This window comes from Bidens hawaiensis, unplaced genomic scaffold (genome assembly GCF_021521415.1).
Source record: "Bidens hawaiensis isolate Kalapana, Puna unplaced genomic scaffold, B.hawaiensis_p1.1 tig00001236_1, whole genome shotgun sequence".
In the NCBI taxonomy this organism is placed as follows: Eukaryota; Viridiplantae; Streptophyta; class Magnoliopsida; order Asterales; family Asteraceae; genus Bidens; species Bidens hawaiensis.
In genome coordinates, this window is record NW_027491070.1 from 2,715,546 (window position 1) to 2,729,531 (window position 13,986).

The following is a 13,986-nucleotide window of genomic DNA, read 5'->3' on the forward strand; positions in this document are numbered from 1 at the left end:
TGCTCAAAGAACCTTACGCGCAGTACGCCAGCTGTACCCGTAGGGAAAGCCTCCCAATGGTGAAGTACCCCGCCTGTTCCCGCAGCTGCGGATACAAGCCATCAGGGAAGGCTACCCGCATTAACAGCAAGGCTACACGCACAAGGCATTAGCTACTTCAGTAGTCACATGAAGGAATGAGCAAGGCGGGAATACTCCCGCCTAAATGAGCCAGTCTGTATGCTTCCGGAAGGTCTTTCGTACTATACCTACTAAGGTATGGGCAGAACGGACGATTTGACCAGAACAGCCCATGAACCAATCACAGGGTGACAGCTCACCGACAACAGTACGAGGAGGAGCACCCTCTAGTACTGTTTGTCACTATTAGCCGCTGCCTACTCACCAACCCTTACAATGGGACGTGCGCGGCCTACAGTTGGTGGAACAGTGCGTAGCCGGCAGCAAAGGAACAGTGTACAGCCGACCTTGTTACTGTTGGCCGTAGCCTATCCACCAACCAGCATGGTCTGTGCGTAGTCCACTGTTGGTAGAACAGGAATACTATTCAGCCGGCTGTACCTTCTAGGAAACCTACCTTCGGCTATAAATACTCCAACACTTTGGAATGGTAAGGACATCATCTGATATCTCAATCTTATCTAGCAATCTCTTAATATACACTTATATTCAGAGCAATCTAGTCTGATTCTCACACCGGAGGGTGGTCACAAGGAGGAACCCCCCCCCCCCTTCTCAGTGACGAGCTTGTGGTGTCTGTTTTGCAGGTCCCCTGAAGAACAACCTTCTCTGCTAGACCTCATCCTCGTGGGAAACATTACTTAACCCCCAGATTATCTATAATCTGCCCCGGGTCACTTAGTGTTTCTTCATTGGCACCATCCGTGCATAAAAGCTAGAACTAATTCTTAGTTTTTTCAAAGTTTCTGAAGAAATGGTTAACGTTACTCCGGTCCCAAGACCAGTAAGTGACCAAGAAACCCCGGTGACCACAACCCCAGTAACTGGGAACACCGGCGGTTATACAAATCTTACGAACACTACCCCGGCTACCCAAGCCGGGGCAAGTGCAGTAAATATTCCACTGGGGTTCACTGATGCCCAGTTGGAAAAACGAACGAGGGTCCCTCGCCAAACACTAGATCAAGTGAAGGCGTGGGCCGAAGCACGTCAGAGAGAGTTCCAAGCTGAATTGGATGAACGCTTGCGTTCAGTTCAACAGGCTGACGAATTCGGCAGTACTCGCCAACATCTCAATATGAACAGTGAGTGCGAGTACTCAGACGACGAGAGGGAAGAATCCGATACCGACGCAAACCCTCGCCATAAGGCGAAAGGGAAGCGTAAGGAAACGGACTTCCAACCAAAAAGGAATTTTGGGGAAGCTTTTAAACCAACAAATGCGGAGAGAAACCCGCGTGACTTCTCCAAAACCTTTAGACCAACTGCTACAAATGCAGGAAAGTCAAAGTTCGCAAGGGACATTGCGGAAGCAATCGCCCCGAGAAGTGCCAAACAAATGTCCAACATTGGCACTTATGATGGTCTATCCGACCCGGACGACCACTTGAACAGATTCATTGCGGGGGCAACCGTCAGTAACTGGACGGAACCCACATGGTGTTATATGTTCCAGATGACTCTGGTTGGAGCGGCCAGGGCATGGTTCGACCGTTTACCGGTCCACCACATTTATGATTGGGCGGACTTTCAGAATAAGTTCAGCCAGCACTTCAGCCAGCAGAGGAAATATACTGAAGAACAGTGGACGATCCTCAACTGCGTTAGAGAGGAGGACGAATCTTTACTAGACTTCATCACCCGCTTCAACTCCAAAAAGCTAAGTCTCGGCAACATAAGTGAAGATCTTGTTCGCGCCGCTTTCATCCAAGGCGCCGAGTACCCAGAGCTTATCCGCACATTGACGGGTAAGGATGGCATGCCATCAAAGCGCTTTGCCGAGACGGAGAAGCAACTGGGAAGGGATCTTCCCCAGAGTACACACCTCTACACGCAGAGGACAAGAGAGAACAATGTTCGGATCGCCCGGCAGAACAAAAAGAGGAAGCTAGGTATCTGGCAGTCAAGGGTAAACTTTGACACCTCATCCAGCTCTCACCCTCTTGTTGGTGGAAGAAATCACACACACCCTTCAAGCCAAAAGCACCGGTGGACGCCACTCACCAAAAGCGTCACGAAGATATTTGCCACTGAAAAGCTACCATGGCCAAAGGCTCCAATGATCCGGCAGCGACCTAATGCGGATCAGAGTAAATCCTGTGACTTCCACGGGACAAAAGGTCATAGTACGGAAGAGTGTACATCCTTGAAGGATATTATTGAAGCATTCGTCAAGGATGGAAGACTGGCACACCTGGTGGCATCAATCAAGAAGGGAGGAAGAAACGACAACCGGTACCGAGGCAACGGACGAAAGCCCGTTGACATCAGCATCAACATGGTTCATGGTAAGATCAGAGGAAGAAAAAGGCGAACGACAGAACCATGTGCGTGGAAGGAAGCTGAGGTGCGCTTCCCGCGAGTGCCAGGAGGACCCAGCAAAGAAGGCCCTATCGTCATCAAAAGCCAGCTGGGGCACTACATCACTTCTCGCACTCTTGCTGACAACGGCGCCTCGTCAACGGTGATGTACAGGCAGTTCTTTGACAAGCTAGATGACGAAGACAAGGAACGCCTGGAAATGATCTGCACCTCGATGGAAGGGTTTGATGGCAGCACAAACACCCCCCTGGGTATCCTATCGTTCCCCGTCACTCTTACGGATGGGAAACACTCCCGCACAGAAGATGTGGACTTTGCCGTGATGAGGAAGCCACACCACACATACGACATTCTCTTCGGGAGAGACGGGATGGCAAGATTCAACGCCGTGGTATCCTCAGTCCACGGCATGATGGGATGGCCAACAGCTGAGGGTGTAGCGATGATCACCGGCATTCCCCAGGTATGCATCGCATCTGTCTCATCTAAACCCAAACCAAAGATGGCTAAACCAACCATCACCGAACCAGAAAGATGGGCCTTCAATGGCAAGTACCCTGACCAGGCCGTCACCATTGGCCCGACAATTGTTGATCCCACACGCACCCTACTCAAGAGCTTATTACAAAAAAACGCTGACATCTTCGCGTGGACACCAGCTGACATGACTGGTGTACCCCGAAGTAAGGCAGAGCATAAGCTCAAATGCGATCCAGTTGTTACGCCGATCGTACAAAAGCGCAGAGTAATGGGGCCAGAACAAACTAACGCGTGTAGAACCCAAGTCAAGGAACTCCTTGACGCAGGCATTGTACGCGTTAGTAGATATCAAACTTGGGTTGCAAATCCCGTTATGGTACCGAAGAATAACAAACAATGGCGCATGTGCATAGATTTCAAGGACTTGAACAAAGCATGCCCCAAAGATTGTTATCCGTTACCCGAAATTGATCTTAAGGTGGATTCGTTGGCACCGTTCCGCCTTAAATGCTTCCTGGACGCGTATAAGGGGTACCATCAAATACACATGGCCGTTGATGATCAGGACAAAACCGCTTTTCGGACGCCCGATGGCACATTTTGTTACCAAATGATGCCATTCGGACTTAAGAATGCCGGGTCCACATATCAACGCCTGATGGACAACCAGTTTCATACCCAAATTGGGAGGAACTTGGAAGTCTACATGGATGACTTGGTCATCAAAAGCCCTGACCCAGAAGCGATGTTGAAAGACATCGAAGAGACTTTCAACACGCTCAGGAAGATAAACATGAAGCTCAACCCGAGCAAGTGTGCCTTTGGAATGGAAGAAGGGAAGTTCTTGGGGGTCATCGTCACTAAAGATGGCTTCAGAGCGAACCCTGAAAAGGTCGAAGCCATTATCAAAATGGAATCACCTACTACCATCAAACAGGCTCAAACACTGAATGGACGACTAGTGGCACTTAATCGCTTTTTGGCAAACCACGCAGATAAGTCGTTTCCCTTCGTGTCAACGTTGAGAAACTGTCTAAAGAAAACGCACTTCCGCTGGACACCAGAAGTGGAAGCAGCTTTTCAGGAGATTCGGTCACGCTTGATCGAACTCCCAACGCTCACAGCACCAAAGGCGGGAGAGGAGTTAATCCTATACCTTTCCGCAACAGATAGAGCAACCGGGGCAGTCCTGCTAGTAGAGCGAAAAGGCATCCAGATGCCAATCTATTATGTCAGCCGTATCCTAACAGACGTAGAAACCCGGTACTCTACCCTCGAAAAATTAGTCTTAGCACTTATACATGCTTCACGCAGGTTAAGACGATATTTCCAGGGTCACCCAATCACCATTCTCTCCAACTTCAAACTTGCAAACGTTCTAGGCAAACCCGAGTTATCGGGACGCCTAGCCAAATGGGCAATTGAGTTGGTGGAATACGCGATAAAGTATAAGCCAATACCAGCCATAAAAGGCCAGGTTCTGGCCGACTTTATTGCAAAAGTGCCTGCATCGCGGGAAAAAGAGTGCCAGGAAGAGGCTCAACCCTCTCCAGCACAAGACATCAATGACGTCTGGCGACTCTACACTGATGGAGCAGCCAGTAACGAGGGTTCAGGCGCAGGGCTGAAACTAACCAACCCAGCAGGCCAAGAATACACTTACGCTATTCGACTGGATTTTCCAAGTACGAATAACGAAGCCGAGTATGAGGCATTCTTGGCTGGGCTGAGAATTGCGCGTAAGATGGGGGTGAAAAACTTGGAAGCCCACGTGGATTCCATGTTGGTAGCCAATCAAATCGACGGGACGTACACGGCCGTGAACGACACAATGGCCCTGTAACTCGCACAAGCAAAATCCCTTATGCGCGATTTCAACGACTGCAAAGTTATACACGTCAAGCGAAGTGAAAACAAATCTGCGGATGCGTTAAGCAAGCTTGCATCATTAGCCTTCACCCACTTAGGAAAGGATATCCGCATTGAACTCCTCGAGGCACCTTCGGTCCCGCACAAGGAAATTTGTGTCATCCAAACCGGCACGGAAACGTGGATGACACCAATAATAAAATACCTTGCGGCAGGTACACTACCAGAATCAAAAACACAGGCAAGAAAACTACGCTGTAAAGCACTAAATTATCAACTCATCGATGACATCCTTTACAGACGTAACTTTCTTGGCCCACTTTTAAGATGCGTGGACAACCAAGATGCTGACTACCTCCTAAGGGAAGTACACGAAGGCATCTGTGGAGTACACGCAGGTCCCCGCGCTGTTGTAGCTAAGCTAAACAACGAGGGATACTTTTGGCCGGGGATGCATACGGATGCACTGGCATACATCAGAAAATGCAGGTCTTGCCAGCTTTACGCACCCAACACGCACCGCCCGAAGAATGAACTTGTTCCAGTCACTTCTTCATGGCCATTTCAGAAGTGGGTCATCGATGTGACAGGCCCATTTCCTACAGCAGCAGGAAATGTTCAGTTCTTAGTGGTAGCCATCGACTACTTCACCAAGTGGATAGAAGCAAAACCCTTAGCCCAAACAACCGCAAAACATATCAAAAAATTTATTTGGGAATTTATTATTTGTCGTTTTGGACTTCCACAGAATTTGGTGAGCGATAACGGCACCAACTTTGCTGACAAGAAGCTACAACAGTGGCTCAAAGAACTTCAAATCACCCACACCTTTACCTCAGTGGCACACCCGCAAGGTAATGGTGAGGTGGAAAGAGCAAATAAGAGCATCGTCGAAGGCATCAAGAAAAGACTCTTGGAACACAGATCCGGCTGGGTGGACGAGCTTCCGCACGTCCTTTGGGCAAACAGAACGCTGAAGAAGGCCAGTACGGGAGAAACCCCGTTCAGCCTCACTTATGGCACGGAAGCCATGGTCCCGGTCGAAATTGGTTTACCCTCACCAAGGGTCTTGATTCAGCCAGAAGACAATGATGCTGAAAGACGGTTGGACCTTATGCTAACCGAGGAACGCAGAGACTTAGCCGCAGTGCGTGAAGAGAACTACAAGCGACAAATGCAAAAGTACTACAACACGCGGGTAAAACTCTGCAACTTCAAAGTAGGAGACTACATACTGCGTAACAACGAGGCTTCGAACCAAGAACGCCCAGGAAAGTTGGCCCCGGTCTGGGAAGGGCCATACATCATCAAAGAAGTCCTGGGAAAGGGCGCATACCGGCTCGAAAGGCTCGATGACACTCCCATCCCAAGAACATGGAATGGAGCTCAATTACGCAAATGTTATATGTAGATCAATTCCAAACTTATAAAGAAAAGGCCTAGAGCCACTTCTAATGGAAATGATTCTCCTTTCACAATGTGTTGATAGCCTTACCTTTATACTTATGAACTTCCCACACTGATGTGCCGGTATTCACCGCATAAATGGGGGAAGAAGTAAGTCGTTACGTGTGGAAGGCGGCAAAACCCACATAAACACAACGCTAAAAATCTTAAAGTTTTAAGGAAAACCTACACGCAGGTCAGATGTAAGTAAAGTTTAGCCATCCTTGTAAGTGCAAGTGACGGTCTTACCCGCATAATCACGAACAAGGAAGCAAAACTTCAACCTATCATCTACCACGTTCAAAGGTTAACTTATTCTGAACACTTAAGAAAATTTCAAAGGAAAAGATGAGGAAAACTTCCACGCAGGTCAGATATAAGTAAAGTTAAGCCATCCTACTAAGTGTAAGTGACGGTCATACCCGCACAATCATGAAAGAGGAAGCGAAACAAACTTATAATTTACCACGTTAAAAAGTTAACTTATCTAAGTACTAAAGAAATTGCTAAGTTAGATCAAAACATGCGTAAAATAAACAAGGCAAAGAACTAACACAATCTTTATTTCATCAAATTCAAATATTACAAAGCTATACAAAAGCAAAAATCTACGCTAATGGTGGAAAGGGATCTTGAGTCAAGCTTCAGGACCACTTCCACTTGGACCAGCACCATCAGAAGAGCGTGGCAGTTCAAGGAAAGCTTTAAGGATAGCCAGCCCATCATCAGCAGCAGCAACTTCGTTTACCTTCTCCACCACCGGATGCGGGAAGGCGGCATATTGATTTACTGCTTGGTCGTATACAGCTTCAGTATCTACATCGAATAAAGGGAAGTTAGAAGGCGGGATGCCTTTCTCAACGAACCCTAGACCAAGCAGGAAGCCAGCCTTTTCCCCATCCTCGTGAGAAGCGTTGAGGGCTGCGCTCATAGCATCGTCATAAGACGTCTCGGTGAAGACTCGATGCACAACCTACAAAGAAAAAAATACAAGTATCAGAACCTTTTCTATCTACAAAGAAAAGCGTGAAGACGTGAAAACATACCTGAGACAACGCTTCTCGAAGAAGCCATTCCTTGGCAACCAGAGCTTCTTGGAGGGCAGCTTGAGCTTCGTTACGGGCGCGTTCGGCTTCACTCTTGTTGAGGTTGGCAAGCAACACTTCTTTAGCCGCAGCCTCTTCGACGCCCTTTAGCTTCCGCTCAGTATGGTCAAGCACCCCCATCTGGTCCAAGATCTCCTGGAGCTTTTTGGCGTCTTCCATCGCCAAGGCATCATGAGCCTGCTGGAGAGCCTCTAATTTGGCTTTAAGCTCTTAATTCTCCACGCGTAGAGGCTCAGCAACAGCTTTAGCCTTGGTGGCCCTCTCGGTTGCGTTCCTTGCAGTTTCCTTAGCCAGCCGAAGCTGTTCATTAACAGCTTGGGCAGCCTTGGAACGGGCCTCGAGTCGAGCCTGAACTTCAACCTCGAGGGCCTTGAAGGCCTTCTCCTTTTCCGCAGCCACTGCGGAAAGCCTTTGGTTCTCCTCCCGGACAGCCCCGCCTGAGCCACTTCTTTAAGGCGAGCTGCTTTTAACTTGTCGTTTTCACGACAAAGCAGCTCGACGCGCGGCTGCATCCGGGCCAGGAGAACCCGAAGCTCATTGGTTAGCCTACCCTCCTGGTAGCTAGCCATGGCTTCCCCCAACGCACCACTGGGAGCAGCGTGACGAGCCCATTCCACGCACTCCACAGGGGTGCGAAGGGTTGTTCCTCGGCGAATGTTCCATCGTGGAACATACACTTCATTGGAATCCGACACTGCAAAAAACATAAAGCAGTTAGGAAAAGATGATAAAAAAATATGAAAATGGCCAAAAGAACCCTACGCACCTGTAGGATCAATAACAGGCCGATAGCCGCAGAACCCATCACCTGAACCCAAGGGAAATCCATCCAAGAGGTCAGGCAGATGGGAAGGTGGCAGAGATTGGCGAGAAGCCCCATGCGTACCTGATGGATCGGCCGTCGTTGCCGATGACGGGGGCATGGTAGCAGCCGCCGCGGTCGCCGCCGCGGAATCCGCAGCAATAGTAACCGCCGGCTCGGTGAAAGATGCTGTAAAAATCGCACTCACAGCCGGCGGTGACGTCATCTCAGCTGGAACAGTCGGCTCAAAGGAGTGAGCAACTGAACCAGCGGAAGCAGGCGCAGGCGCCTGGGTCGACGCCTCAGGTAGGCTGACCAAGCCTACCGTCATTGGCGGAGAGGTACTCCTCTGCGCTCCACCCTGGAATGCGTCAACATCCACGCCTGCGTAAAGAAGATAAGTGTTAAATGATAAAGCTATGAAGTTAAAAGACAAGAAGTTTGTACTTACGGGTTTTCTTGAGCCTAAAGGTACGGAGAGGCGGGGACGAACCCGATGGAGCCGGCCTCTTTGCGCCGGTTACCGTCATCTTCTTGGGCTCTCCGGAGGTGACAGTCGCAGCCTCCGGAGCGGTGGTCTTATCACCACCGGGATTCCCCGCCACCTCTTCGCTCTCGGTCTCCGAATCAGACCGAGGCGCCGGATCGGCAGTGGAGGCCACCTTCTCCTTTCCCTTCCCGCCGGCAGCCTTCTTCTTCCGCACCAACGGATGACCATCTGCGGATTCCTCATCAGAACATACGATTAGAGGAAATCTTTGCAGAGGTTTCAACATTGAGGGGTCGAGGGTTGAATAGCGCCTTACCTGGCCGCCTGGCGCTCAGGATCTCGTGGCCTAGCGGGTAGACCTCCACGAACCGATCCGCAGTTTGTTCTAGGATGGGCAACTCGTTCTCGTCTAGAGCGCGAGTACCCATCCGAGCGGGACCGTCAGCCTCCCGCGGGTTCAGGAGCGACTGCAAGTCGTTCCCCTCTGAAATAAACAGGAAAGAAGTTAGAAGAAATTCAAAATCAAAAAAAGGAAACAAAGCATACCGTAAGGAACAGAGTTCGAACCGTATTCAAGGACGATTGGGATTTTTTGCGCATCCGCCGCCTTCCACACCCGGCTCATCCCCAACATCACCATCCCAGACTCCGCAAACCGGTAAACCGGAGATTGGACCCGGGAAATCCTCGAAAACCATTCCGCCTCCTCGTAGTTGGAGGCGTGAAGGCTGGGAAGAGCTTGCCCGTTCTTAAACTTCATGGCAAGGGGGATGGCGCGAGCGGATATGAAGAAGAACTCTCGCTTCCACGCGCGAAGACTGCGCTCCGTTGCGCAAATCTTCAAACCCTTTATCCGGGTTATCAATGTATACCACCCCTGGATGCACCTCCAAGTGTAGAAGGTCATCAGGCGGTCAACATAGGGCTCAATGCCCAGAATCCGGCACACCCACTCGAAGTGGCGAATCTTGGCGATCGCCATGGGGTGCAACTCGGTCAAATGAACACCGTGCCTCTCAAGGACACGGTAAACAAACTTTGTCAATAGGAACCTAAGATTCCCATAAACAAAGAATGCAGCATATACCCCGATCTTGCCTCTGAGGGCATCGTACACAGTCTGATGGGGTTCAGGAAACTCAGGCTCGAGAGACTCGAGCATGAACTTCCTGACGACGTACTGGTACAGATCGCCAGGCAGAGCACACTGGCACTCGCCAGCAGTACTCTTGTCATCGGCTGTAGATTCAAGATCACGAGACGACATCTTGCAAAGGAAAGAAGAAAGCGATTTTGAGAGAATGCTTGCCTGAAAAGGGGAGTATTCACCGGAAATCGCTTAAAAGATGAAGAGAAGAGTGAAAGTGTGGATTACAAAGAACCCTCTCCCCCTTTATATACTAATCGCAATTAATGCGATGAATTTAATGCGGAGGAGAGAGAAATCGAAGGTGCAATGAAACTATGACAGGTGGCAAAAAGCAAGCTGGCAACAGCTGTTGAAAGGACGCATACCATTAATTTCGCGGCCACGCGCCCGAAAAAACGGGCCCACGCGCCTGAAAAAGCGACTGGAATGACCAGGTACTGTCACGTTACCATAACTTCCTGCACGTCCTGACACAGTCAGAAGAAACCGTCGCACGACGTTTCAGAGATTTGGACTGTTCTTATCCTTTCACCAACTCTTCGAATTTCAAAAAAGAAATTTCAAAAAGATTCAAAAGTAAGCGGGAAAATACCCCTTACCTTGGCAACCAAGTAACCATAAGACGGGTGCGGGTACAGTGTCAAGGCAAAACCCTTCACATACTTAGCACCCGCAGGGAATTGACGCCAGGAATACCTTGGAAGTAAAGTAACCGTAAGACGAGTGCGGGTACAGTGTCAAGGCAAAAACCTTCACATACTTAGCACTCTGCAGGGAATTCAAACCAAGAAGGATCTTCTGGGCCATGCTTGCGGAAACGGGAATAACATCCCCGCATGACGGGAACGTCGAGAGCTATATTGTTTGAAACTCTATGATGGGATTGGCGGTTTTAGCATAATTGATCAATATGTTGAAAACTCCCAAAACCCCATGGAGAATCCACACAAGTGGGACTCAACGCTCCTGACGTGCGAGGAGGTTACAAACCTACCCGCTTCACACCCAAAGATCAAGCAGAAAAGTCGGGAATTTCTGCGTGACATCAGGAAAACCGCGGGAAGAATCACCACGGAAAACCTAAAAACTAAACCCTTTTCAAAACCCCTTGCTAAGTCCAAAAGTTCACCTCACTTATTAATAATTCATGAGAAGAACATTGGACTGGGGGGACTTGAAGAGGTAGGTCCCAGCAGAGCCCAGTTGGACCCGCAAGACTCACCTTGAAAAGGGACGTCTGCGCAATGACCAACTGCTCCAGCAGGACCCACCATGCTCAAAGAACCTTACGCGCAGTACGCCAGCTGTACCCGCAGGGAAAGCCTCCCAATGGTGAAGTACCCCGCCTGTTCCCGCAGCTGCGGATACAAGCCATCAGGGAAGGCTACCCGCATTAACAGCAAGGCTACACGCACAAGGCATTAGCTACTTCAGTAGTCACATGAAGGAATGAGCAAGGCGGGAATACTCCCGCCTAAATGAGCCAGTCTGTATGCTTCCGGAAGGTCTTTCGTACTATACCTACTAAGGTATGGGCAGAACGGACGATTTGACCAGAACAGCCCATGAACCAATCACAGGGTGACAGCTCACCGACAACAGTACAAGGAGGAGCACCCTCTAGTACTGTTTGTCACTATTAGCCGCTGCCTACTCACCAACCCTTACAATGGGACGTGCGCGGCCTACAGTTGGTGGAACAGTGCGTAGCCGGCAGCAAAGGAACAGTGTACAGCCGACCTTGTTACTGTTGGCCGTAGCCTATCCACCAACCAGCATGGCCTGTGCGTAGTCCACTGTTGGTAGAACAGGAATACTATTCAGCCGGCTGTACCTTCTAGGAAACCTACATTCGGCTATAAATACTCCAACACTTTGGAATGGTAAGGACATCATCTGATATCTCAATCTTATCTAGCAATCTCTTAATATACACTTATATTCAGAGCAATCTAGTCTGATTCTCACGCCGGAAGGTGGTCACAAGGAGGAACCCCCCCCCTTCTCAGTGACGAGCTTGCGGTGTCTGTTTTGCAGGTCCCCTGAAGAACAACCTTCTCTGCTAGACCTCATCCTCGTGGGAAACATTACTTAACCCCCAGATTATCTATAATCTGCCCCGGGTCACTTAGTGTTTCTTCAAGACTGATGCGCCAATGATAGTGATTTGGTAATATTCATGCACCGACAACGGGTTCACATAGGATAACCAGTAAAAGGATACTAAATGATTTCCAGGTAAAGGATCACGTTTTTACAGACTGGGAACCATCAATAACAAACTAATTAATTACGTTCAACCACATAACATTATTCCTTTCGAATTCAAGGTTTCGTTTAGACCCCAATAGTTCATTGTTGTTTAAATTAGAAATACTCATGGGCTAAAATTAAAACATCTATTATTTTGCACACAAAAAGTTCATCAAGTAAAATAAAAAATGACATGGCATGATTTAACCCATTTCATTTAAAACAAATAAACAAAAGAATTGGTCGTTACATGGTGACCATAAGCTATAAAAGAATTATGGTCCTAATGGCGCTCAAGAGCTACAATAATAATATTGGTCGACTCATGCCATCTATTTTATAAAAAGAAAAAAGGTATGACCCAAGACACATTTATATAATATAATCAGATTCGTAAGTTGTGCATTGTACACATATTTTTTATTAAAAAAAATTATAACCCTTTTAGGTTCTTACATAATTGTTTTTTTTTTCTTTTTTTAATGGGCGGATGACAACTCATGCTCTATGTTCTGCTCGTAAATTACACTTTTGTATTATTTACAACCAGGAGACTTGAATTTACACCATTTGAGAAGACAAATATCGAACTTTTTAATACGACTAGACCAAAGGCGATTTAAGTCTTACACAGTTTATTGATGAGTGTTAAAAGCTCCCTTAATTGTGTTGAAATTTTAAGTTGTCGAGGTAGGAACCAGAGATATCCTAATCAATGTGGATCGAGATAGATTGTGCTTTGGTGGAATGCCCCTCCTTTGGTTGTTGAGATTTTGTTTATAGTGCTTGAGAGTCATTGATGCCTTGATGGCATTTAATGCGATGATTGTTCATGGTCTATTTTAGTGTTGGGAACGTTTTACTTTCCCAAACAATGCTCTCTTCCGAGGGTCTTGTTTGCGTGACGTATTACTGGGATGCTAACTTGTGCCTGTCTCGGAACTTATATGTTTCAACGGTCGAAAATTTGGACTATTTGTTATGTGATAGGTCCGTGTGCTTGTCCTACTAGATATGATTTGATAGTGTGTATTCTTGTGTTGCTATGATTGATCCGTGCACCTGATAGTTCAGAGTCCTAAGATCAGGATCCGACATCCGTCATATGAATCAAAATTAATAAAAAAAATGATTTATATATAACAATATATAAACTTTTTAATATGACTCACGCTTACATTATCACAAACTATTATTAAACTTTATAAAAATTGGTGGGGATGGCCGGTGACTCGAGTTTGCATGGCCCTTTTCTATCTGTTTTTATATACTTTTGGTTTTATGTTTTTTGTTTTTAGTACATCATAGTGACGGCAACTTTCACGCCTTATTTTGTTTTTGAATTCGATTACGAATAAATTAACAGTAAGCTTTGTGTTCCCGAGTCTCATTTAACGAAGGGAGGGGAGGGAAGGGGAATTATGACAGAAAAGAAAGCTAGGGGAAGGAAAATGTGTGATTTTATTTTATGTTCCCGAGTTTAATGAAAAGGGAAGGAAAAGAAGGGAAATTAAATATTTTAGGTGTTCCCGAGTAAAGAAGAAAAGAAAAGAAAGATACATTTTCTTATTATACCCTTTAAGTAACTATTATATGAAGTTAGATATAAGGGTAATTTAGGAATTGATAAACGTTATAATTAAACATAAATATTTTCTCTCATAATCTCTCCAATTTTGGAGGATGATAATATATTTATATTTTCTAACATTTTCCCTCCCTTCCCCTCTCCTCCCTTTCTTAAAAAATCTCAAGAACATGATTTTTTATATTTTACTCTCTTTTCCTTCATCTCCCCTCGTTAAAGTGGTGTTTTTATATACCATCTTATGTACCCCAATTTAAACAAAAGACGTTAGTGTTTATATAAATCATTTTATTTAAAATG